The sequence below is a fragment of the Cebus imitator genome, unplaced genomic scaffold (genome assembly GCF_001604975.1).
Source record: "Cebus imitator isolate Cc_AM_T3 unplaced genomic scaffold, Cebus_imitator-1.0 Scaffold116, whole genome shotgun sequence".
NCBI lineage: Eukaryota > Metazoa > Chordata > Mammalia > Primates > Cebidae > Cebus > Cebus imitator.
Genome location: NW_016107431.1, coordinates 5,423,171 through 5,446,447, shown reverse-complemented (window position 1 = coordinate 5,446,447; position 23,277 = coordinate 5,423,171). Strand labels below are relative to the sequence as shown.

The following is a 23,277-nucleotide window of genomic DNA, read 5'->3' as shown; positions in this document are numbered from 1 at the left end:
TCACACCTCAAGGAACTAGAGAACCAGAAAAAAGCTATGCAGCAGTAGAAAGGAAATAACCAAGATCAGAGCAGAACTAAATGAAATTGAAACAAACAAACAAACACCAAAAGATATATAAAACAAAAAGCTGGTTCTTTGAAAAGATAAATAAAATTGATAGACCATTATCAAGATTAACCAAGAAGAGAGAAAAATCTAAGTAAGCTCAATCAGAGTCAAAATGGGAGGTATTACAACTTATACCACAGAAATACAAAAGATCATTCAAAGCTGCTAAGAACATCTTTACATGCATAAACTAGAAAAGCTAGAGGAGAAGCATACATTCCTGGAAAGACACAACCCCCCTAGTTTAAATCACGAAGAATTAGATACCCTGAACAGACCAAAAACAAGCAGTGAGATTGAAATGGTAATAACAAAAAAATTACCAACAACAAAACAAAGTCCAGGACCAGATGGAGTCACAGCAGAATTCTACCAGACATGCAAAAAAGAATTGATACCAATCCTATTGACACCATTTCACAGGATAGAGAAAGAAGTAATCTTCCCTAAATCATTCTATGAAGCTAGCATCACCCTAATACCAAAACCAGAAAAAGATATAATGACAAATAAAAAGAAAACTATAGCCCAATATCCCTGATGAACATAGATGCAAAATTCCTTAAGAAAATGCTAGCTAACTGAATCTAACAACATAGCAAAAAGATAATCCACCATGATCAAGTGGGTTTCATACCAGGGATGCAGGGATGGTTTAACATATTCAAGTCAACAAATGTGATACACCACATAACCAGAATTAAAAACAAAAATCACACGATTATCTCAACAGACACAGAAAAAGCATTCAACAAAAGCCAGCATTACTTTATAATTAAAACTCTCAGCAAAATCAGCAAAGAAAGGACATACCTCAATGTAATAAAAGCCATCTATGACAAACCTACAGACAACATAATACTGAATGGGGAAAAGTTGTAAGCATTCCCTCTGAGAACTGGAACAAGACAAGGATGCCCACTGTCACAACCTCTCCTCAACATAGTACTGGAAGTCCCAGCCAGAGAAATCAGACAGCACAAAGAAATAAATGGCATGCAAACTGGTAAACAGGAAGTCAAACTGTCACTGTTTGCTAATGATATGATTGTACACCTAGGAAAGCGTAAAGACTCCTGCAGAAAGTTTCTAAAACTGATAAAAGAATTGAGCAAAGTTTCTAGATACAAAATTATTGCACACAAATAAGTAGCTCTCCTATACAACAACAGTGACCAAACTGAGAATCAAATCAAGAATTCAACCCCTTTTACAAAAGCTGCCGAAAAATTTTTAAAAACTTAGGAATATACCTAACCAAGGAGGTGGAAGACCTCTACAAGAAAAACTACAAAACACTGCTGAAAGAAATCATAGATCACACAAACAAATAGAAGCACATTTCATGCTCATGGATGGGTATTATTAATATTGTAATCAATATTGTGAAAATAACCATACTGCCAAAAGCAATCTACAAATTAAATGCAATTCAAAATACCACCATTATTATTCACAGAATTAGAAAAAAACAATAATAAAATACATATTAATGCAAAAGAGATCCCACATAGGCAAAGCAAGGCTATGCATAAAGAAAAAATCTGTAGGCACCATATTACCTGATTTTAAACTGTACTATAAGGCCATAGTCACCAAAACAGCATGATACTAGTATAAAAATAGGCATATAGACCAATGGAATTGAATAGAAAACCCAGAAATAAAGCCAAATACTTGCAGCCAACTGATCTTTGACAAAGCAAACAAAAACATAAAGTAGGGGAAAGACACCATATTCAACAGATTGTGCTGGGATAATTGGCTGGCCACATGTCCAAGAATGAAACTGGATTTTCATCTCTTGCCTTATACAAGATGGATTAAGGGCTTCAATCTGAGTTTAAGATGGATCAAGGGCTTCAATCTAAGATCTGAAACTATAAAAATTATAGAAGATAACAGAGGAAAAATCCTTCTAGACATTGGCTTAGGCAAGGATTTCATGACCAAGAACCCAAAAGCAAATCCAATAAAAACAAAGATAAATAGCTTGGACTTAATTAAATTAAAGACCTTTTGCATGGCACAAAGAACAGTTAGTAGAGTAAACAGACAACCCACAGAGTGGGAGAACATCATCAGAATCTATACATCTGAAAAAGGACAAATACACAGAATCTACAATGAAGTCAAACAAATTAGCAAGAAAAAAACAATCCCATCAAAAAGTGACCTAAGGACATGAATAGACAATTCTCAAAAGAAGATATACAAATGGCCAACAAGCATGAAATAATGCTCAACATCACTAATAATCAGGAAAATGCAAATCAAAACCACAATGCAATGCCACCTTACTCCTGCAAGAATGACCATCATCAAAAAATCAAAAACTAATAGATGTTGGCGTGGATGTGGTGAACAGGAACCGCTTCTACAGTGCTGGTGGGAATGTAAATTAGTACAACCACTATGGAAAACAATGTGGAGATTCCCTAATGAACTAAAGTAAGGCCGGGTGCAGTGGCTCATGCCTGTAAACCCATCACTTTGGGAGGCTGGGGCGGGTGGATTACCTGAGGTCAGGGGTTCCAGACCAGCCTAACCAACATGTTGAAACCCCATTTCTACTAAAAATGCAAAAATTAACTAGGTGTGTTGGTGAACGACTGTAATCCCAGCTACTCGGGAGGCTAAAGCAGGAGAATCGCTTGAACAGAGAGGCAAAGGTGGCAATGAGCTAAGATCCTGCCACTGCACACCAGGCTGGGCAACAAGAATAAAACTCCATCTTGAAAGAAAGAAAGAAAGAAAAAGAACTAAAAGTAAGACTTCCAGCAATCCCACTACTGGTTATCTACCTAGAGAAAAGGAAGTCATTATATCAGAAAGATACTTGCACATGCACAATTCACAATGGCAAAAATGTGGAACCAGCCCAAATGCTCATCAATCAATGAGTGGATAAACTGTGGTACATATATATATACACCACAGTTTATCCATATATATATATATATATAAGAAGATATATATATATATATATATATATATATTTGTATATATATATATCCATATATGTATCCATATGTGTATATATGTTATACTGGACCGAGCATAGAAAATTAACACCAAGACAAAAGTATGCCAGATTACAGGGTCTTTATTATGCCATCGACCACAGAGGACTCACGTCTCTCCAAACTGTGGCATCGAAAGGAGGGTACCAAGACTTTTTATACCCAAAAAACCACCTTGGGAGTCGGGGTGAGGAGCGGGGATGGGGATGAAAAGGCTTCAGACATTCCGAGGGCTAGTGGATTCTGTAAATCATCTCCGGGGTGGAGACGAGGGGTCCGGATATTCCAAGGGCGAGGGGAATCTTGTCATTCCGTTTGTTACTTAAGTGTTTTACAGAAGTCAAGATAAATATTTGTTTGTTTACACATTATCTGGGTAAGGTGGAAATCACAGACCTTAGTTACTTATTACAAGTCGCAGGGGCCAAGATGGCATTAGTTTGGGCTGCTTAGTCTGGCAATTGCCAGTAAGCAAAGGCTAGCAATTCTGGCAGTTACTGATAAGAAAAAGTAAGTAGCTTTACATAGTGGCTAGTTTGCCGAGCAAACTAGCAGTTTTATTTACAGTAGCCAAGGCTAGCAGTCATTGTGAGGAGAATGGGGCAGCTGTTACAACTTACTTTAAAAAACAGCTTTTTCTTTTATAAAATGATGTTGTTCAGGCTCTAACTTTAGGCCATCTACAGCACAATATCACATATATATATACACACACACAATGAAATACTACTCAGTCATAAAACGGAATAAAATAATGGCATCTGCAGCAACCTAGATGAGATTTGAGACTATTATTCTAAGTGAAGTAGCTCAGGAATGGAAAATCAAACATCGTATGTCCTCACTCATAAGTAGAAGCAAAGATATTTGGATGCAAAGGCATAAGAATGTCACAATGAACTTTGGGGACTGAGAGGGAAAGGCAGGGAAGGGGTGAGGTATAAAAGACTACAAATAGTGTATGTATACTGTACTGTACACTGGTTGGTGATTTATACACCAAAATCTCACAAATCACCACAAAAGAACTTACTCATGTAACCAACACCACCTGTTCCCCAATAACCTATGGAAACAATTTTTTTAAATGAACTATGAAGAAAAAAGTAAAATGGAGATGATTTATAACATAAATGTTTCTCATTGGGTGAGGTGACATTGTAGACTTCTATTATTCTGAATCAGATATTGTGTGTCTAATGTGAAAAGGAGGGCTGTGGAGGCTAGTAGAATGTTTCAGACCTTTTCCTGCCTCTTCATTGATTGCATCCTTAAACCACAGGTAAAGCTTGATACTGGACACAGTCTCTTACTGAAGTGAATCTGATATGACAATCTGATTTTTATATTAGCTTAATGTTTATTGTGTACAATTCTGAAAATACAAACATAAGTAAATGAAAGAAATCTATAATGCAACTCCAAGAATTAATAACAGTTTATAGTCTTTATTGTATAGATCTATTTCCTTATCTTAACTATATATTTACCTATCTAGCTTCAATTACTAGCTCTGTATGCTATTTTTAAAAACAATAATGAGAACCAGTAGGTATTCATATCTTTTCTCCTGCTTTTCTTTTTTTTTTTACTTAACAGTAAGTTGGGAGCATTTGTTTAAGTCATTAAGAAAAAATTTCATTTTTATTTACAATAACCAGGATATGGAATTAACCTAAGTGTCCATCAACAAATGAATGGATAAAGAAAATATACACAATAAAATACTGTTTAGCCGCAGAAAAGAACAAATTCTCAGCTTGGAGGACATTAAGTGATGTAAGTCTGGCACCAAAAGACAAATACTGTATGTTCTCATTCATATGTAGCAGCTAAGAAAGTTGTTCTTATAGAAGTAGAGAGCAGAATGATGGTTACTAGAGGTAGGAAAGTGATGGTGGCAGGAAGATAGCCAAAGGTTGGTTAACTGATACAAAAGTATGCATGTGTTAAAATACCATACTGTACCCCACAAATATGTACAATTAGTATATGCTAATTAAAAATAATAAATCAAAAAACCCTTCCCTTACACTTAAAAAATGTAAATTGGAGGACCATCCACTGGTTTCTGGACTATGTGGGGCACGTGGCACATTGTTCTGTTTGACAACACTCACTCTGGACACAGCACTCCTGGTTTCAAATCATGGATCTACATCTGGCTCTCTGTGGAACTTTTGGGCAACATCCCCAACCCTCCATGTCTCAGCTATTCATCTAAAAAATGAGAAAAATGCCACCATGGTAGATTTGTGCATGTAAAATGAATTGATACAGGCAAATTGCCTGGTAGAGTCCTTGGATATAGCACACACTCAGTAAACATTACCTGGAATAACCGTTGCACTTACATATGCATGGCTTAAGATATGTACTTTTTTCATTATTGAATATAAAATTGCCACTAATAGCAGTAGCAATAATAAACTTTGTATTTCATCTGAGAGACAAGATGGCAGAAGATTTTCCATGAAGTGAACTACTTAACCATCGAGCAATAGGTCACCTCTCACAAAAAGAAAGTGGTTATTTTACAGCATGAATGTGTGACTAATTGTCATTGACCACAATGCAAAAGGTAATTTGCTCCATTTTAACTTGATTTTGTTTCATCTTTTAGAGTAATTACTGCACAATTATTTTGTCATAAGCTGTATGTTCAGTAAGCAAATCTGGCTGTACAAGATTAAGAAACTCATTTCTCTGAAGTACTTTGCCACTATTTGACCTTCAGTTTCTGAAAACAGATTTTTTTTTTCAGGTATTCTTTTTGGGAACAAATGATTTGTCACTTATTATCATTTTCTTAATTTTTACTGTGCTTATGTATAGGAATTCCATTTTTTCTTTCAGTCAGCAAGCTAACTTATCCAAAGCTTTGCATATAACAAATGTTTATTAGATATTTTTAAGTTCATGTATTTATGTGACATCGTGTTTTGAATATAATCTCTCTTAAAGAATGCATAAGCAAAAAAAGTTGTTAAAGTAACATATAAATCCTGTTGAATAATAAATATCTTTGAAAGATTTTATCTTCATAAGAAAGATGTTCCTCCTCTGTGCTCCCATGGCTGCTGTGCATCTCTTTGACACAGCATTTGCATTATAACGACACTATAATTGATTTACCCATGTTCCTCCCCTATTAGACCATAAGCTCCATGGAGCCATGAACCAAATTTGTTTTGACTTTCAATTCTTTGTACTTAGCACAATTTCTGGTACACAGGAGACATAAATATCTACTGAATGAGTAAATATATATTGAACAAATAAGTATAAATAATGAATGAATGAAAATTCAATCAAACATTCTAACTGATAATTTTCTTCTTTCTTTGTTTGGAATGAAGAAGGACAAATCTCCTATAGTCATACACAGCATGAGATGACTATACCTAAGATCCCAATAACTGTAAATTTACAGTGATTACAATTTCACTGCATTGAAAGAATGAGGTTTCTGCTCCTTGTGGTATAAAATAAGACCCACATTCATTAGAAATACCAAAATGACGGAAACTACAAAAGGTGGGGTTTTTTTGCAGTCAATAACCGTGAAATCCAAATATTAGTGAGACCTTTAAAAGCAAAACAACGTACTTTTTTTTTTTCCATGTGATTCTATGAATTGCAAATAGTGAATGCTGATGTGAAGCAAATACTGGTACAGTTCAAAAGGGAGATGGGAAATGGATATCTCTGTGTTTATTATATTAAATGATCAGCATAAAGATAGGTAAAAAAAAACCCTTAGTTACTACAGTTCATATTCCTCCCATATTTCAGTTATAAAGAATATCAAATGGGGAATTGAAATACACAAATAATTCTAAAAATGATGGATCATTCGAAGCCTGGAGCTAGTTTCTTCTCAACTAATAATAGTGAGGTGGTTGTCATTGGAAACAATTTTAAGTCTTACGTTGACTAAAGATGAAGAGATTCATCAGCATTTGTACTGAGGATAATAGAAAATATTCAAAATACAATTTTTCTCTGGGAGGTATCTTTGTGAACATCTAGTCTTATAGTCTTACATAGTTTGATTGTGTTTTCAAATAGATACATACAATTTTGATTAGTGCTAATATCACATATTTAGTGACACAAGAGAAATAACAAACCACGTATATTAGCTTCAGGTCCAAGGCTTTTTCCATAATACAATGTCTCCCCTCTTCATGAAATGAAGAAATAAAGTTGTGATATTAAGAATTCAAAATGGAAAAAGTCCGAATTGAATTAATCAAGTGGGTTAGGATTAAAACTTAAACAAACGTAAATTCAAAAGGGAAAAGTCTTGCCCGGATACTGAATTCACCCAGTTGCTTGTCTTGGCTTTCCTGTTACACATCCTTTCCTATCCTTCTGCTTCCAGCACTGCCTTTATGTGCTGGGGCTCTGCACTCAGCAATGTCTAGCATCATGGGTGCTGAGGAGAATGGCAGTGTAGGTGGACACCAGAATTTGTTCTTAAGTGTGATGCTCTTTTAGTCCTTTTAAGAATGAGAGTCCTTCACACTATGAGCAAAAAAAGGCTGCCTATCAAAGCCTGTTTCTGCTCTGGAAAGAAAGCTGTCTGTATAAATATTCTTGGTCAGTGTAATTCTAATGGAAGAATAATAATTTTAAGAATAACTACTTCTTACTAAGCATTTACTAGTTGCAGAGTCTATGTTGAGGACCTTAGCAACATTAACTAAAAAATGAGAGTAATTTTAATACCTTATAGTATTGTTTTGAGAATTAAATGAGATAATATGTTTAAATGTTTAGAAACTGCCTGTGTCACACATGCGCTGGATGAAAGATAGCTGTTACTATATTTATCTCATTTAATCCCAATGAGTCTATGCAAAGGTGGAGAGAAATTCATTAATTTGAAGGATTTGGGGCTGGAACTCACACCATGCTCTTTATCAGGAGTTAACTTCCTGTCTTCCAGGAACTATAGTTGAATGGGAATTAGGAGTGTAGTCAGAAACAGATACATCTTCTGATTTCTTATATAGTAGCTTGTCAAGCTTTATTTAGAAAATTCTGTGAACTTTAATTTTTTCATTTCTAGATGACTGTAACAATACCTACCTAGGAGGACTGTTGTAGGGAAAATGTAACATAGCATGTAACAGAGTAAAAGTTTGAAAACTAAATTATTTTCCTTTCTGAACTTTCTCAATGCAGACCTTCATCCCAGCTGGCCTATCACCTAATCTACCTTGGGAGTGGGTAGGATAAGTAAATTCAGATTTATTAGAGAAGGACTAAGAAGAGAAAGAAGATTGTAATTTTCAGCTTCTGACATAAAGTATAAGATGCAAACTCAATTATTTTTAGAGAAAAAAATTTAATGCTTTTAAACATATTAAGGTTTAAGATTGAGGGAAGTTCTCTGGCTTTGACCTAAGTGGGTAGTATCACATAATTTAGGACAATATTTGAAAGAGGGAAGCATGAGGCTCTCTCACAAACCACAGGAGCAGCCAACAGTATAGTCACACATCTGAGATCTTGAGACAGTTCCCCAAATTGCCTTTGTTTTACATATGGTACGGGTGGGATGAAGATGTGGCTGGGAAGCTTGTCAGGGATTTCCATAATGTGACGAAGTGGTCGTGGGACCTGCAGAGGCTAAGTGGCAGCCACAGCCAGACACTTGAAAAGTCACAGCACCAAAGGAGCTGAGGAGAACCAAGGCAGCCAGGCAGCTCCACATAGTGCTCTTACTGGAGAGTCCCCGATGACAAATCATCTGGACCTCAGAACTTACACCAGCAGGACAAGCCAGAAGCATTGCCCTGAGGTTGGCAGGTGAGAAGATGCCTGTACTCATTCTCTTGAACTTCAACTGAGTGAAAAAAATACTTGAAAGGAGAGAATATCTGACAGAATATAAACAAAATTTCCAAAAGGGAAATGTTTAAATCACCAGTCAGCAAACTACATGCCTGGTGGCGAAATCCAGCTACTGCCTAATTTTTAAATAATATTTTACTGGAAAACAGCCAAACTCACCCATTTATATATTGTCTATGACTGTTTTTGTTCTACAACGACAGAGTTGAGTAGTTGCCATATAGATTGTATATTAGGGTTCCCCATAAAAATAGAACCAATAGGATATATATATCTTATATATTATATATCATTACATGTTATATATTATAGGATATATATATCTTATATATTATATATCATTACATGTTATATATTATAGGATATAAAATATTTCAAATACGTATTTTATAAAGGTAGAGAGAGAAAAAGAGAAAGATAGATATAAATAGGAGGGGATTAGAGGAGTTGGCTTATGTGATTTTGAGGACTGAACCCCTGCCTTTTGTTCTGTCAGCTAGTTTGTTAGTACACACTCACAGTGGTGAGAGCAGACAGACATTACTGAGTCCACTGATCAAATGCCAGTCTCTTCTGAAAACACCCTCACAACAGACAGGCCCAGAAATGATGCTTTACCGTCAATGTGAGTATCCCTCAATCCCATTAAGAAGACATCTAAAATTAACGATTACAGACTGAATGGCCAACGAAGCCTAAAATATTTACTATCTGGTCCTCTATAGAAAGTTTGCAATCCCTGGTTTATAGCACCAGGTAAAATTTATTTTAAAGTGTAATGTGCATTTATTTATTTAGTCATAATATTTGATGACTCAGATAAAAGGTCAGAGAAGTTTTAAACAAGAAACTCTATTTTCAATTTACATGGCTTTTAAATCTACATTAAACTAGGTGCTCTATTGTATTTGTATAATTATCACAGCTAGCCACAGAATAGGTACAATATTTGGTGTTTGATTTATATATTTAGCATCGAGATCATTAATTTTCCTCAAAGAGACTGTATAGCTTACATATTTATTAGCAAACAATGTAGTACTAGGGATGTATTTTATTGAGACAAAAGATGGAATGAGACAGATAGGAAACAAAAATACAATGCCTTACCCTTACTCAATAAAGACAGAGCTGAATGTGCTCTCTGGGAAAGAGAACCAGGTGACAGAGACATGGACTTGAAGAAACAGTTTCTTTCTCTTTCATGAGCTCCAAGATTTCTCTCCTAAATTGTAATGTCAGGTAAGTGGGAGCCACAGGGTATTTCTTTAGCTTTAAATAGTCCCTGAAAGACACTTGATGCCTTGCTGAGGATATTTTCTCAGTCCACCTCCAGGAAAAAAAAAAAAAAGTCTTCAATCTAGCTAATGCCTAATTGTTAAGGCAAAGTTGTGATCAGAATAGCAACACAATTAATTATTCCACAGCAATGTTTAGTCTAAGATCCTGAAACTTTTTGAAATCAGCCACCCCTTTAGAATAGATAAATGCTTTAGAATCTCACTAGTTTTTCTAAATGCACATATATGAAATTGATTGCATTGAATTTCAAGGAGTTTTTGTTTGTGAGGTTTTCTAGGTCACCTGTTTAGCACTTCAGAACTGGTATGTATTGAAAAAGTCCTTGGGTTTACTATTATCTACTTTCCAACTGTACATTCTTATCTTCCCTCATTTATTTCCATCTTCTTCAATCTTTCTAACCTAGTTACACTTTCTTGGTTCTCTTTATTGTTTCTTTTCCTGGTTCCAAATGAAAGTACAATGATGAACTGGGGGCAGACAAGACCATAATATGTGTATCCCGTTATTGTGGTAATAGTGAGCCTCTTATTCGGAGACTCCTGTGTGTATTTCTGCCAGAAGAAAAATCCCGGTAGGTACTGTCTCTTTATTCTCTGCCTGCAAGTATTGCTATACTTAACTCATGAAAGACGACTGTGCCATTTCTATAACCTTATCCAGTGGAGCTTTTTTTTTTTTTTAGGTGTAATTTACATCTTTCTTATTATAATTTGCCATCATTTAATTTGATTCTGTCTCCATGTAGATGGAAAACATCTGATCAACCTTTTTTACAGCACTTTTTGTATGCTTGAAAACAGTTACTAACAACCCTTAGTTCACATTTCTTTACTAGTAATTTAAGTTTCTTTAACATCTCTATAATAATGGGCTGCCCTTTAAATACAAAGCTGGAATTGTTAGGACCTTAATTTTGAGTCATTTTACAGGAGTGGTAAAAAGTTTCTATTTATTTAATCACATCTCTTTTACTTTAATGCCTTGCTTGTGGGTTTTTTTTTTTTTTTTCCCCCAACGGAGTTTCACTCTTGTCGCCCAGGCTGGACTGCATTGGTGCGATCTTGGCTCACTGCAACCTCTGCCTCCCAGGTTCAAGCGATTCTCCTGCCTCAGCCTCCTGAAGTAGCTGGGATTACGGGCACCCCCCACCATGCCCAGCTAAGTTTTTTGTATTTTTAGTTGAGGTGGGGTTTCACCATGTTGGCCAGGCTCGTCTTGAACTCTTGACCTTAGGTGATCCACCTGCCTTGGCCTCTCAAAGTAACTGAGATTACAGTGGTCTCTGACTGCAAAACCCATGAGGAATTACTGGGCCAGAGGATTCCATATTTTCTGTCTCAACCAATGAAGGAAATTCCTCATTTTAGAAGTCCTAAATACTTCTCATATTTCTCTTAATCTTGATCCATAGAATAAAATGTCACATTCCTTTTTATAAAAACTTAAACAATCAACACAAATAAATTAACTATTTTGTTATGCAAAAGGGTTTTTTAAATACAAAATTTTAATGACAATAATATGGGTATCATATTTAATTTAAAACCCAGACTCTTTTAGCAATGCTGTAAGAAGATAGCAAATCTTATGAGACAGACAGTATTAGAGAAAACAAGATGAAATTTTAGTGGTTTTTGTTTTAAACATCCACAATACATTTTAAATTATCATATTTATCGTATTATAAATATAAAAGACCAGATGTTTCATCTTTCCAAATTCATACCTTTATAAGACAGATGTAAGAATAGTTTATCTGATAAAATGTTCACCAGTTTTTTTCTTTTTTGTTGTTGAATAGATTTTAAATGAAGCAAGAACGTGAATCATGAAAACTCCAGTGAGTAGAGAGACTGAGAAAAGAACATACTGAAGTCCCAATTCTTGTCATGAAACAGGCAAGGTCATATGATTATGTGTGATACATTCTTCAACAAGAAATACGATTAGTTGTGAACTTTATGTTAAGTACTGTTCAAATTGCTGTTGAATAGCAGGTAAAGAAGATGGACAAATTCTCTTCTCTCATATAGCTAACATTTTAGTGGAAGATGGCAGAAAAAATAAACATAAATAAGTAAACAAGACAATATCATTGAAGGCAAGTTCTTTGAAGAAAATAAAATAAGACATAATTCTACAGAGAAACTAGAGCATACATAAGTAAGATGATATAGGCATTCTTAAGGCAAGTTTACATGACCAGTGGGAGCCAGCACCTCAAATATCTGACTAAAAAGCAGCAGAGAGGAATTTAGGAACATGGAAAAATGCCCTTGTAAGTGGACAGAATAATGTGTGTCTGGGAATTACTCAACTACTATTCCTCACAAGAAAGGCATTTTCTGCCCTTTTCCACCAGTCCAAATTCAAACTTCCCATTTTCTGCAAGTCCTCCTCTAAATCCATAAAACCATTCATTTTGACTCCAGCCTTATACAAATTTTTCCATTTTTAAAAATTTTTCTATGGTACAGGGGACCTTCACACCTAATTCTATGTTATGTAAATGTATGTACATGATTCTCTTATGTCCTCAGAGTATACAGTGCTCCCTTCAAGAATGAGAACTGTATCTCTTTATTTTGCCCTCCATAGGGCCAGTATTTTCGGACAAACGGTATTGGCAAATGAAAATTTTGTGTATGTTTATCAATGCATTATACAATCTTGATTTTGCTGAAGAACTTGCTTGTTTGCTGCTACTTGTCTTCAGTGTTTGTCCATTTTTTTTTTCAACAATGGACTTCCTTCCCTCCTTGTCTTGACTTTTGGAGGCAATCTGTAAACATCGGTGGTATGATGTAGAAACTGACACTGTACTAAGACCCTGATCTTCAAGAAAGGGGTAAAAATTGCAGGGGTAAAGTATCTAATAAACTAAACATCACTCAGTGTAGTAGTGATGGTTTCCAAAAACATACAACAATAATCACCTGAAATTGTATTCAGACCCATATAGAATCATTACTAAGTATTTCGGCAAGAATAAAATGATATGAAAAATGTGTATGGTAGTAAATAGCAGTGTTTCCAGGAAAAATGTTAAAAGGAATCTTTTATTCGAGTTAGCTCACACAGACTACAATGGACTGAATGATTATATCCCATTCTCCCAAATTTATATGCTGAAATCCTGACCCCAATGTTTTGGTACTAGGAGGTCAGGATTTGGGGAATCACTAGGTCATGAGAGTGAAGCCCCCTCTCCCATGAATAGAATTAATGCCTTTTGACAAGGATCCCACAGAACCCTTTCCACCATGTGAGTATACAAACAGAAGAGCTCCTCCACCAGAACCTGACCAACCTCACACCCTGATCTTGAACTTCTCCCCTAGAACTCTTAAAAATAAATTTCTGTTCTTTACGTCCCCCCAGTCTATGATAATTTGTTACAGCAGCCTGAACTAAGGCACTGATTCTGGAGGAAATACATTCTACCATAAGAACTGTCAAATAGTAGTGAATCAAAAAAGGTCTTAGGCATTAGAAAAATTATTTGTTCTGCTAGGTATTTCAAGACACAGGTAGGATGGATTTCAGGACACTTGACTAACTTAAGGGTTAGGATGAATGAAGGAAACCAATAGCAGAAATCCTTTAAGGTGGTGGAAAGACTTGAATAAGGTAGAGGGATTCAAAGTTTTGCTGCATGGGCCCTTTCTAAAGCGGCTTGAGGGACTATGTTAACTTCTCTTCCCTGGTCCACAAAGGGCGTGGTTTCAAAGGCAGGAATTTCCCAGCACCATGCCTCCATCCACCTCCCCACCCGGGAACCTAGAGTTTTTTGTCTAACTTTCCTGTGCATGGGCCAGATAAAATTTCAGGTGTGCTCCTTTGTTTAAAAAAGCCCAGGAAAAGCTCTGAGAGGAAGGGCCTCTGTTCTGGGCCTGTCAGTCAATCCAGCATCAGAGTCAAATATCAATCACTCCAGAGGAAGTTTGAAAGAACTCCTCTTACTGGACAAGAACATGAATGAGGCAGGAATAACTTCCAAGTTAAAACTCCACTGCATCTTACCTGCATGGATTTCCCTTTCTGGGATTCCCCTCCCACAACAACATGGGAGCTGTTTTTCCCTCTCTGCCTGTGCGGAAATCCCCTTCGGATGCCCCTCCCATGGCAGGGTGGGAACTTTCTCTCTTTCTCTCTCTCTCTCTGCCTAATAAATAGCGTTCTGCTAAACTCTTTGGGTCCGATATTTGCTTGAACAGTAAGCACACTGCGCCACCAACGCCCCTTCCCCATTCTTGGGGCAAAGAGAGGCCAAGAAGCACATCAAATCAAGGCGGGAGCTGAGCCCCGTCCCGTCCCGCGACAGGTTACATGCTGTTTAGAATTTTTACATAAAGTTAAAAATACCGCTATTTTGTTTTTATCCTTCTCCAGAAAAATAAGAGTCATGCATTTGAGATAAAATCACCTTGGTATGCACAGAGCAGCAACAAAAACAAAATTTTTGTGAGCCATAAGTGGGGGAGCTTAAAGGAGTCTAGATTACAAGAGGAGGAAGAGCATCTCAGACAACTATTGTGTCCCATTTCACCATGCTCTAAACCTTACTGGCAACTCCAGCGCTTGTTTCTGTGGTGTGTCTGCCTCCATTCACCCCTCCACTAGCTGTGGCAGTTGCAACCCAACAGTACCTTTCCTTGGCTACAAACTAACTGCTTACTGCCTTGAGCATAGAACATTACTGAGCTCCTGCAACATACCCATGCATAAGCAACCCAGAAGAGCAGGGCCGTTAATATCTGAGGAGTCAATCTTAGCCAAATGAGGGTTGGAACTGACAGATAAATGCAGTTATCGCTCCTTTTCATTTTCACTTGCCCTGTTCTGTACTTCTGTTTCTTAGGATTGCATGCCCCCCCAAATGATTGGCAATCAAGTCTTTGTCTCCGGCCCTGCTGTCAAAAGTACTAAAGATAAAACAGTGAGAATTTAGGGAAAGAAAGGGAGAAAAAGCAAAATGAGTGAACTATATTTTGTCCTCAAAACAGTAGACAGTTACTTCATTTATGTACTAAATCACTGCTATGAGTAACTTAAAGGGATGAGACAGTTTTTTTGATCACTGGAATTTTCTTTGAATTTCTACTTGACTCAGAGCACAATCCCCAAATGTCCCATTCTCCAGGGTTTAAACTGTGTTGTCTGAATGGAGTATTAGGAAAAGATATTTCCTTCTAATCCTAGGACAGTGGATCTTTTGTCATTATTATATACTTTATTGATTTTTATTAACTTATAAAGATATTACAGGAAAACCATTGTTTTCAACCTAGAAGGCAATGATTCTAAATGACAATAACATTATTTTCTTATCACTATTCAATAGTGTGTGTGTGTGTGTGTGTGTGTGTGTGTGTGTGAAAGAGATTTTATTCTGGTTTAACTAGCTCTAACTAGTTCATCAGCTATTCTTTTGGGGGAAGAAAGGACACTTTGATTTTAACATATTGTCATGCATGATTGTAACTTATTAATATGGGTATTTTTTTTCAGTTTATGGTTAGAATAAATCCCTGCTGTTAGCATTAAATCTTATTTATAATTTATTTTAAGCTCCTGTTAGAGTTAAATTTGGGTTTCTGCATTTATCAAATAAAGCATTTAACTCTAAGGATCACAATTTCAATTTGTTCTAGTGCATATTACAAACTACTTTATACTTAGCAACATCATGAAATTTGGGTTGAAACGCAATTTTCCTGAATTATTTCACATCACCTACTTATAGATAAGAAAAGTTGCAAGTGGCAAAGTGAATTTGAGCTTCTTTTTATGCTATCTATGCACGTTTCCTTCTCTGAAATATTATATTTATAATTTCATTAGACTTTTCAAAACTTATCAGAATGAAAGCATTTTTCAGTATCTAATTCACTTAAAACTGCAAATGAGTCCTATTTGTTTTCAGGGTTGGTTTTATTTCATTAAGTCAGAATTACTCATTTTGTTATTACATGTGGAAACAAATAACCTGTTCACAGGCTAATGGAAGAAATCACTTACTCAAGTTTTCTCCAAATTTCTTTGGTTGGCTAAATTAAACTCTCACTCATCTTTGCAATAAGAAATTTTCTTCCTTTTCAACAAGAGAAAATTTGTTTCTTTAAATGTCCTTAAATAAGACAAAATAATAAACAATTTTAAAAAGCAAAAGAGAGAAATTTGGTAAACACACAGCATTTAGGAGATTTGAATATGAGAGAAACAAAGTCTTAATTAAAATGCCTAAGTACTTTAGAATAGTTCTTCAAGTTAAAAAAACCTAAAGAGAGAAAGGCTTAAATTTAAAATGATTATGTACATCTCCAATAAATGAAACTTCTTCCTGAGAGATAAGTCTAATTCTGATTTTCAGTAGAGACCTCCCCCAATACAAAAACAAAACACTATTGGCAACAAAACCACGCCCTCCACACCTAGCAATAATGAACAATAAATTATGACTTTCTGAGAATTACGATTGTTTCATTTAACTAACATTAACCTAACATTCATTGAGTACTTACTATGTGCAATAATATGCTGAATTCTTTATTTGAATGATTTCACTGAAGTCTCAATAACCTTATCCTCCATGATAATGGCATTATTTTACCATATTTAATTGGGAAATTAATTTAAAATACTACTGAAATCATCAGTGCAGTGTACTTCAAAGTTAGAATTGAAATCAGCGTATTTGCTTTATATTCATCAGAATTTCTGTAGGCAATATTAAATTGCCCATCAGCAGATTAGTTACTCACTACTTGGTGAGTCACTGTAGTGGACACTGCAGGGCATTGCCCAGCTCCCTCCTCAGGGCCTTGGTACTCATTTGTTTCCCCGATTCCTGGCCATGTTGACTGCTGTTGATACATGTAAAGAAGTGAAAGTCAACCCACTTTTACTCCACATATGTGCTTCTACTCCCTTCTGTTCAGACCTAGCAGCATCTGTACAGGTATGCCATGCTTTCCTGCCTGTTGCCATAGATTGGATAAATTTTATTCCTATGAGTCAATTCCTTGATTTTTACAGTAAGCCCCATCGCCTCTTGACTAATAAAAAATAGTGAGCCCCCTTCTATTATCTTTTGTTTTCACTTTCTATTGGATTATTCCCATCATAATACAAAGACATCTCCCATCTTAAAATAAGTCATCAAACTTCTTGACTTCACATCCCTGCCAGCTACCAATTCATTCCTGTATTTCACTTTGCAGAAAAACTCTCTGAACTAGTTTTCTACATGTTCACTTTCTTCACTTTTTCTACTTCTATTCCTATTACATACATCCCAATCAGCCATTTCCCCTTACTGCTTTGTAAAACTCTTCTATTTCCCGACTTTAATGGTCAATTCTCAGCCTTCATCTTATTCCCTTTTTCTTTACTTATGAATGGTGTTTGAGGCAATTGCTTCTTCCCTCGTCCTTCATAAACTTTCTGCTCTTAGGTCAAAATACTACCTTCTCTTAGTTTTCTCCCTTCTGGTCACTCTTTCTCTGTTCCATTCCTGGTAACGCCCAAATTTAGCAGTCAAGGTTCAAGTGTCCCAGAGCTTAGTACCTGGTTCTCATACTCGATTTTGTTCCACGTATATGTACAAAGTTACCAATTATGTATCTCCAGAGAACATCACTTTTGAACTCTAGACTCATATATCAAGATGTCTACTTGATCTTTCCAATTGGATTTCCCACAGACATCTCAAATTCATGAAAAATTATCCCATAAAACTAATCAAATCTCAAATTTATTTTGAGATAAAAGAAAAATTGAAATTCAATGTTCTACCCAGTCTTCTCCATCTGTTGTATCTCCTATCTTACCTGATGGGAATTTCATCGTTTTAGTTGCTCAAGCTATAATCTTGGGATAAATGGCAGACTCCATTCCTTCTCTGGCATGTGTATCCAATTAGCAAGAAATCCGGTTGGCTCTATCTTCATCATATATTTATAGTCTCACCTTCCGTGACTTCTCTGACCTCTTTTACTTCACTCTCTTTCCCCTCAATTCCCTGGTCACTCCTTTATGGACACAATGGCTGCCATGCAGCATCTTGAGCAGAGTAGCACTCTCCATCCTAGGTAACTGTACCAGCTATTGTCACTATCTGGAGCACTCTTCTCTCCCACACTTCTGTTCAAATGTTACCTTCTCAATGAGGCCCACAGATTTCAAGTTGCAACTACTCTTCTCTACTAGGCACCTCCAAATCCCTTACTCTACTCTTTTTATTTTCCTTAGTACTGTTGACATCACTATTTACTTATTTATGTGGCTTCTAGTAAAATAGAAATGGCAAGAGGATAGAAAACCTTGTCTGCTTTGTTCATCTGTAGTATCCCACGTGTCTAGGCAGTTTCAGTGATTCATAAATATTTGCTGTGTGAATGAATGATTAGTTTGGTGCCTGATACATGTAATGATTAATAAACATTAGCTATATTTGCAATTTCCACATTACCCCTCCACCTTGTGATGCTGCAAGTGGCGGGAGGAGATCTTATGATACTACTGTTGCTTCCTTTTTTGTATCCTTGCTCATTACTGGCTTTATTGATTTCTATGAATAGTTGCCATCAGGTTGGCCCAGGAATTTGATTTGGAAATTTTCAAGATTTTTATTATTGTTTTCAGTTTTCATTATTTGAGGATACATAGTTGCTTATTAGGGGTTAATGATGATATCCAGTAAATTCGAGCCCTAGAAATAGTATTTACATTATTCTTAATTACATTGGTACTGTCAAACTTAAAATAACCATTTTACATTTTCAGGAATTTATTTTGGGAACTCTCAGTAATGAAAGCATTTAATCAAAGAGTAAAAAGTTACAAAGTTAATGTAAAGTCAACCTTCCGTATCCATAGGTTCTGCATCCATGGATTCAACTGACTGTGGATTGAAAATATATTTTTAAATGCATCTGTACTGAACACCATAGATGTTTATCCTTATCATCATTCCCTAAACAATGCAGTATAATAGCTATTCACATAGCATTTACATGGTGTTAGGTATTATATGTAATCTAAAGATAATTTAAAGTGTATGGGAGGATGTGCAGGAGTTATTCGTCAGTGTATACAATGACAAATACTACACCATTTTACATCAGACACTTGAACATGCATAGATTTTGATATCAGTGAGACATCCTGAAACTAAGCCCCAGGAGACACTGAGGGACAATTATGTAGTGCAACATGCATGTATCAGCCTCTTATTAATAAATGTCACATTTTGTGCAAATATCACATTTTAAAAATAGCATAGGAAATATTTTATTTATTTCAATCAATGGCATTTCAGAATTAATGGCTCTTACTTTCTGATAAAAGTAAAAGATCAAAGGCAAAACGGTAAACCTCTAATTTTAACCTTCAACTTAAGAAACAGATTGCTTAAAGCAGAAACTTGTGGCTTCTGTGAGGATCTCGGAGCAGCATATTAGAATATAGCATTATTCAGAAAAAATATAAAAAGATATTTTTAATTGCTGTATTATACTAGTAAGATAATTTTTGAACAACTGACAATACAGATTATGCCAGCATTACTATGCCTCTCTGGTCTAATATTACATTATCATATTTAACTGTCCTGGCACTATAATCACCTCAAAGGTTTCAGCTAGTAAGCCTGTCACTTACATGACATTCTTTAATATTAGAAATACAGAAGATCTCATTTTTTTTTTTTTTTTTTTTTTTTTTTAGTTTCTGAAGCATGTGAATTGTGTGCATGCTCTCTCTCTCTCTCTCCCTTTCTTTTTAAAAGTGTTTACTTTTATTCTGGGTTATATGTTTTTGAAATTAATTTCTAAATAATTCCTGAGGCTGAATCAGCATATATCCTTGGGGGATTTTTTTACACACTCAAAATCACAAGCCAAAACTAGCATTTTATTAGCTAATTCTCAGACTTTTGTCTGACTGGAAAAATATACAGAATAATATAAAAACAAAGCCAAGTGTGGTGGCTCACACCTATAATCCTTGCACTCTGGGAGGCTAAGGGTTTAGATCACTTGAGGTCAGGAGTTCAAGACCAACCTGGGCAACAGGACAAGACCTCGTCTCTTCTAAAAATACAAAAATTAACCAGAAATGGTGGTACACACCTCTAATCCCAGCTACTAGGGAGGCTGAGGCATGAGAATCACTTGGGCCTGGAATTGAAGGTTGCAGTCAGCCAAGATCATGCCACTGCACTTCAGCCTGAGTGACAGATGACAGAGTGAGACTCTGTCTCAAAAAAATGAAAATGAACAACAACAACAACAACAAAAAACATAGCCATATAAAAACACTTTTAAATCTACATATGACAGTCACTTGCAGAAAATCCAAGATTGGCTTTAGCTATATTATGGAAATATAAAGGTCTTTGTCTTGGTTGGGTCTTTTTTTTTTTTNACCTTAGGCAAATTGTTATAATAGGGTAGAGATCACTTCTTATCTTTATTACTGCAGATTCTTGTGAGTCAACTCTTTAGTTATCCTCTATTGTGAATTTTCTCTCATCATTTAGTGAACCTGAGACAAAGATTCGCATCACTCTAAAAGATTTTACTTTATACTGACCCATTTTGTCTTGTGATTCCAGTGGCCTCATGAGATTTCTTTAGGGAATTCCTTTAGCCCATCTCTAATTAACAAAAGTTCCTGTGATGATGGAAATATTCTACATGGGTGCTATCTCGTACAGAAATCACTAGCTACACATGGCTATTGAACACTTGAAATACTGCTAGTGTGACCAAGAAACAAACTTTTAAATTTTATTTAACTTTACGTAGTTTGGTAAACCAAAAATAAAATTTAAGCGCCCCCAGCCAACTGAATGGGCCTCTCCTCTTGGTCAAGGGCATTCTAAAATAAACCCGAAGCACTAGTTCAGGCCATGATCGGAATGGGTTGTTGGATATGCCTCATTTTACCTTCCTTTATTTGGAATTTGGGCACAGTTGACCAACATTAACATTAATACCGAGACCTTAAGACTGACAGAGCAGACTCTTCAGATCTGATAAGAAACTTTTATAGTCTATTCTCAATAAGAACCTTGGTCTCTAAAACTCCTTATCTTAACCCAGAAACTCCCTTCTATTGATTCCAGGTCTTTAGATAAACTCTTTCATCTAATTGCCAATCAGAAAATCTTTGAATACACTTAAGACCTGAAGGGCCACCCCTCAGCCTTAACATAGAGTTGCCCTGCCATTCTGAATCCTGAACCAACGCACATTTTACATGTAGTGATTGATGTCATCTGTCTCTCTAAAATGTATAAAGCCAAACTGTAGCCTGACCACCTTGGGCATATGTTGTCAGGATCTCCTGAGGTTGTGCCATGACATGTCATTAACCTTGGCAAAATAAGCTCCTAAATTGATTGAGACTTGTCTCAGGTATATTTTGATTTACAATTTAAAGTTAAATAGCCACATATGGAAATTCTTGCTTCAGCTACGATATGTAAAATGCTTAGCTGGGCACAGTGGCTTGTGCCTGTAATCTTAACTACTCAGGAGGCTGAAAAGGGAGGATTACTTGAGGTCTGCTGTTAAAAGAGAAACTTCAGCCAAATTAAAGGAGCTTAAATGAGCAATGAATGATTCACAAATCAGGCAACCCCCAGAATCACAGCAAATTCAGAGAGACTCCAGGGATGCCTCGTGGTCAGAACTAATTTATAGACAAAAAAAAAAAAGGGAAGTGACATAGAGAAATCGGTGGTGAGGTACAGAAGCCAGAAACAGCTGGTTTGGTTATAAGTTGGTGTTTGCCTTATTTGAACACAATTTGAACACTTAGCGGTCTTTGAGTGGTTGAAGTATGGCAACTGGGATTGGCCAAGACTCAGCTATTGTTGTAGGTGCATACCCTTAGGTTAGGTTTTCCATCTTGTCTGCCTATTAAGCTAGGTTACAGTTCGTTCAAAAGGACTCAAATACAGAATTATGGAGTCCTTCTCAGGCCATATTTAGTTTGCTTTAACACTGGTAAACATAGCAAGACCCTCTTTCTCTTAAAAAAAAAATGCTTGGAAGTGGTTACTGCTATCTTTGAAACAAGGAAACAACTGAACAACTTGTAATTAATCGCTTTTCTTGGAGCCATAAACTTGTAGGAACGTTTCAATTGGTAACTTTTATGAAATATTGAAGATGATTGTGAACTAGCATGGGAGTGAAAAACTTGTAAAGGATGCAGTCTTGGAGGACCTCTCACATTTTCTTGGGATTTCCAAAAGAATCTCACAGTGAAGAGCCAAAATCCTCTCCAGGCTCTGACAGGGAGAGAGGATAATAACCTTTGTAAAATACACCTGCAGCAATCTCCATGACAAAGGCCCCCACTCAAAGAGAAAAGACTACCTGAGGCTAATCCGGCCTGCAGGAAAGGGAGTCCCTAACATCCTCTAGCATTCCTAAATGATCTAAGAAGAAATTAAAAGCTAAGAAAGACCTATGATGGTCCTAGACTACTTAACCCATTAAAAGAATGAAATTTAATCATAAGATCAGAAAACTCTTCTCTACCACCTATACCTTAATGTCAGGCCAAAAGGGCTCCAGTAAAATAGCAGTGGATTCCAATAGAAAGAGTGCAAGATATAGGCTCTATTTAAGGAAGACTTGTTAAGGAAGCACAAAATCAACAGTGGAGACAAAACAAGGACACTAATTAATGTTGGTTTCAGACACATACTATTATAACAATCACTAAATGTTAATGTGTGGTTCTATGTTAGTTTGGCTAGGAGTTAGATTATGTTTAAGGCCTATTTACTTCGGTTAGTATTAACCGATGTGCTACTTCCGGCTTTCAAGAAAAAATTACAAGGAAGTAGAATAGTAGTTGGTAGAGACTGGAAAGGGTAAGGTAACAGTCTGATAGGAAGTATAAGTTGTGATGCTCTATAGTCTGTAAGTTAAGTATAGGTAATAATAATTTA

General features: G+C 36.0%; 1 protein-coding gene across 4 annotated transcripts in view; it reads right to left on the bottom strand.

The window, feature by feature from the left end:
• Nucleotides 1-23,277, bottom strand: part of FUT9 (fucosyltransferase 9) — a 185,049-nt gene that overhangs the window by 17,253 nt on the left and 144,519 nt on the right. Inside the window, exon 1 of one of the 4 annotated variants that reach the window (XM_017538888.2) lies at nt 5,168-5,349. The exons of the other annotated variants lie outside the window; for them this stretch is intronic. The gene's annotated coding sequence lies outside the window, so the exon portion shown is untranslated. Of the gene's footprint in view, nt 1-5,167; nt 5,350-23,277 lie in introns of those variants that run through there. 4 annotated transcript variants of the gene reach the window in all.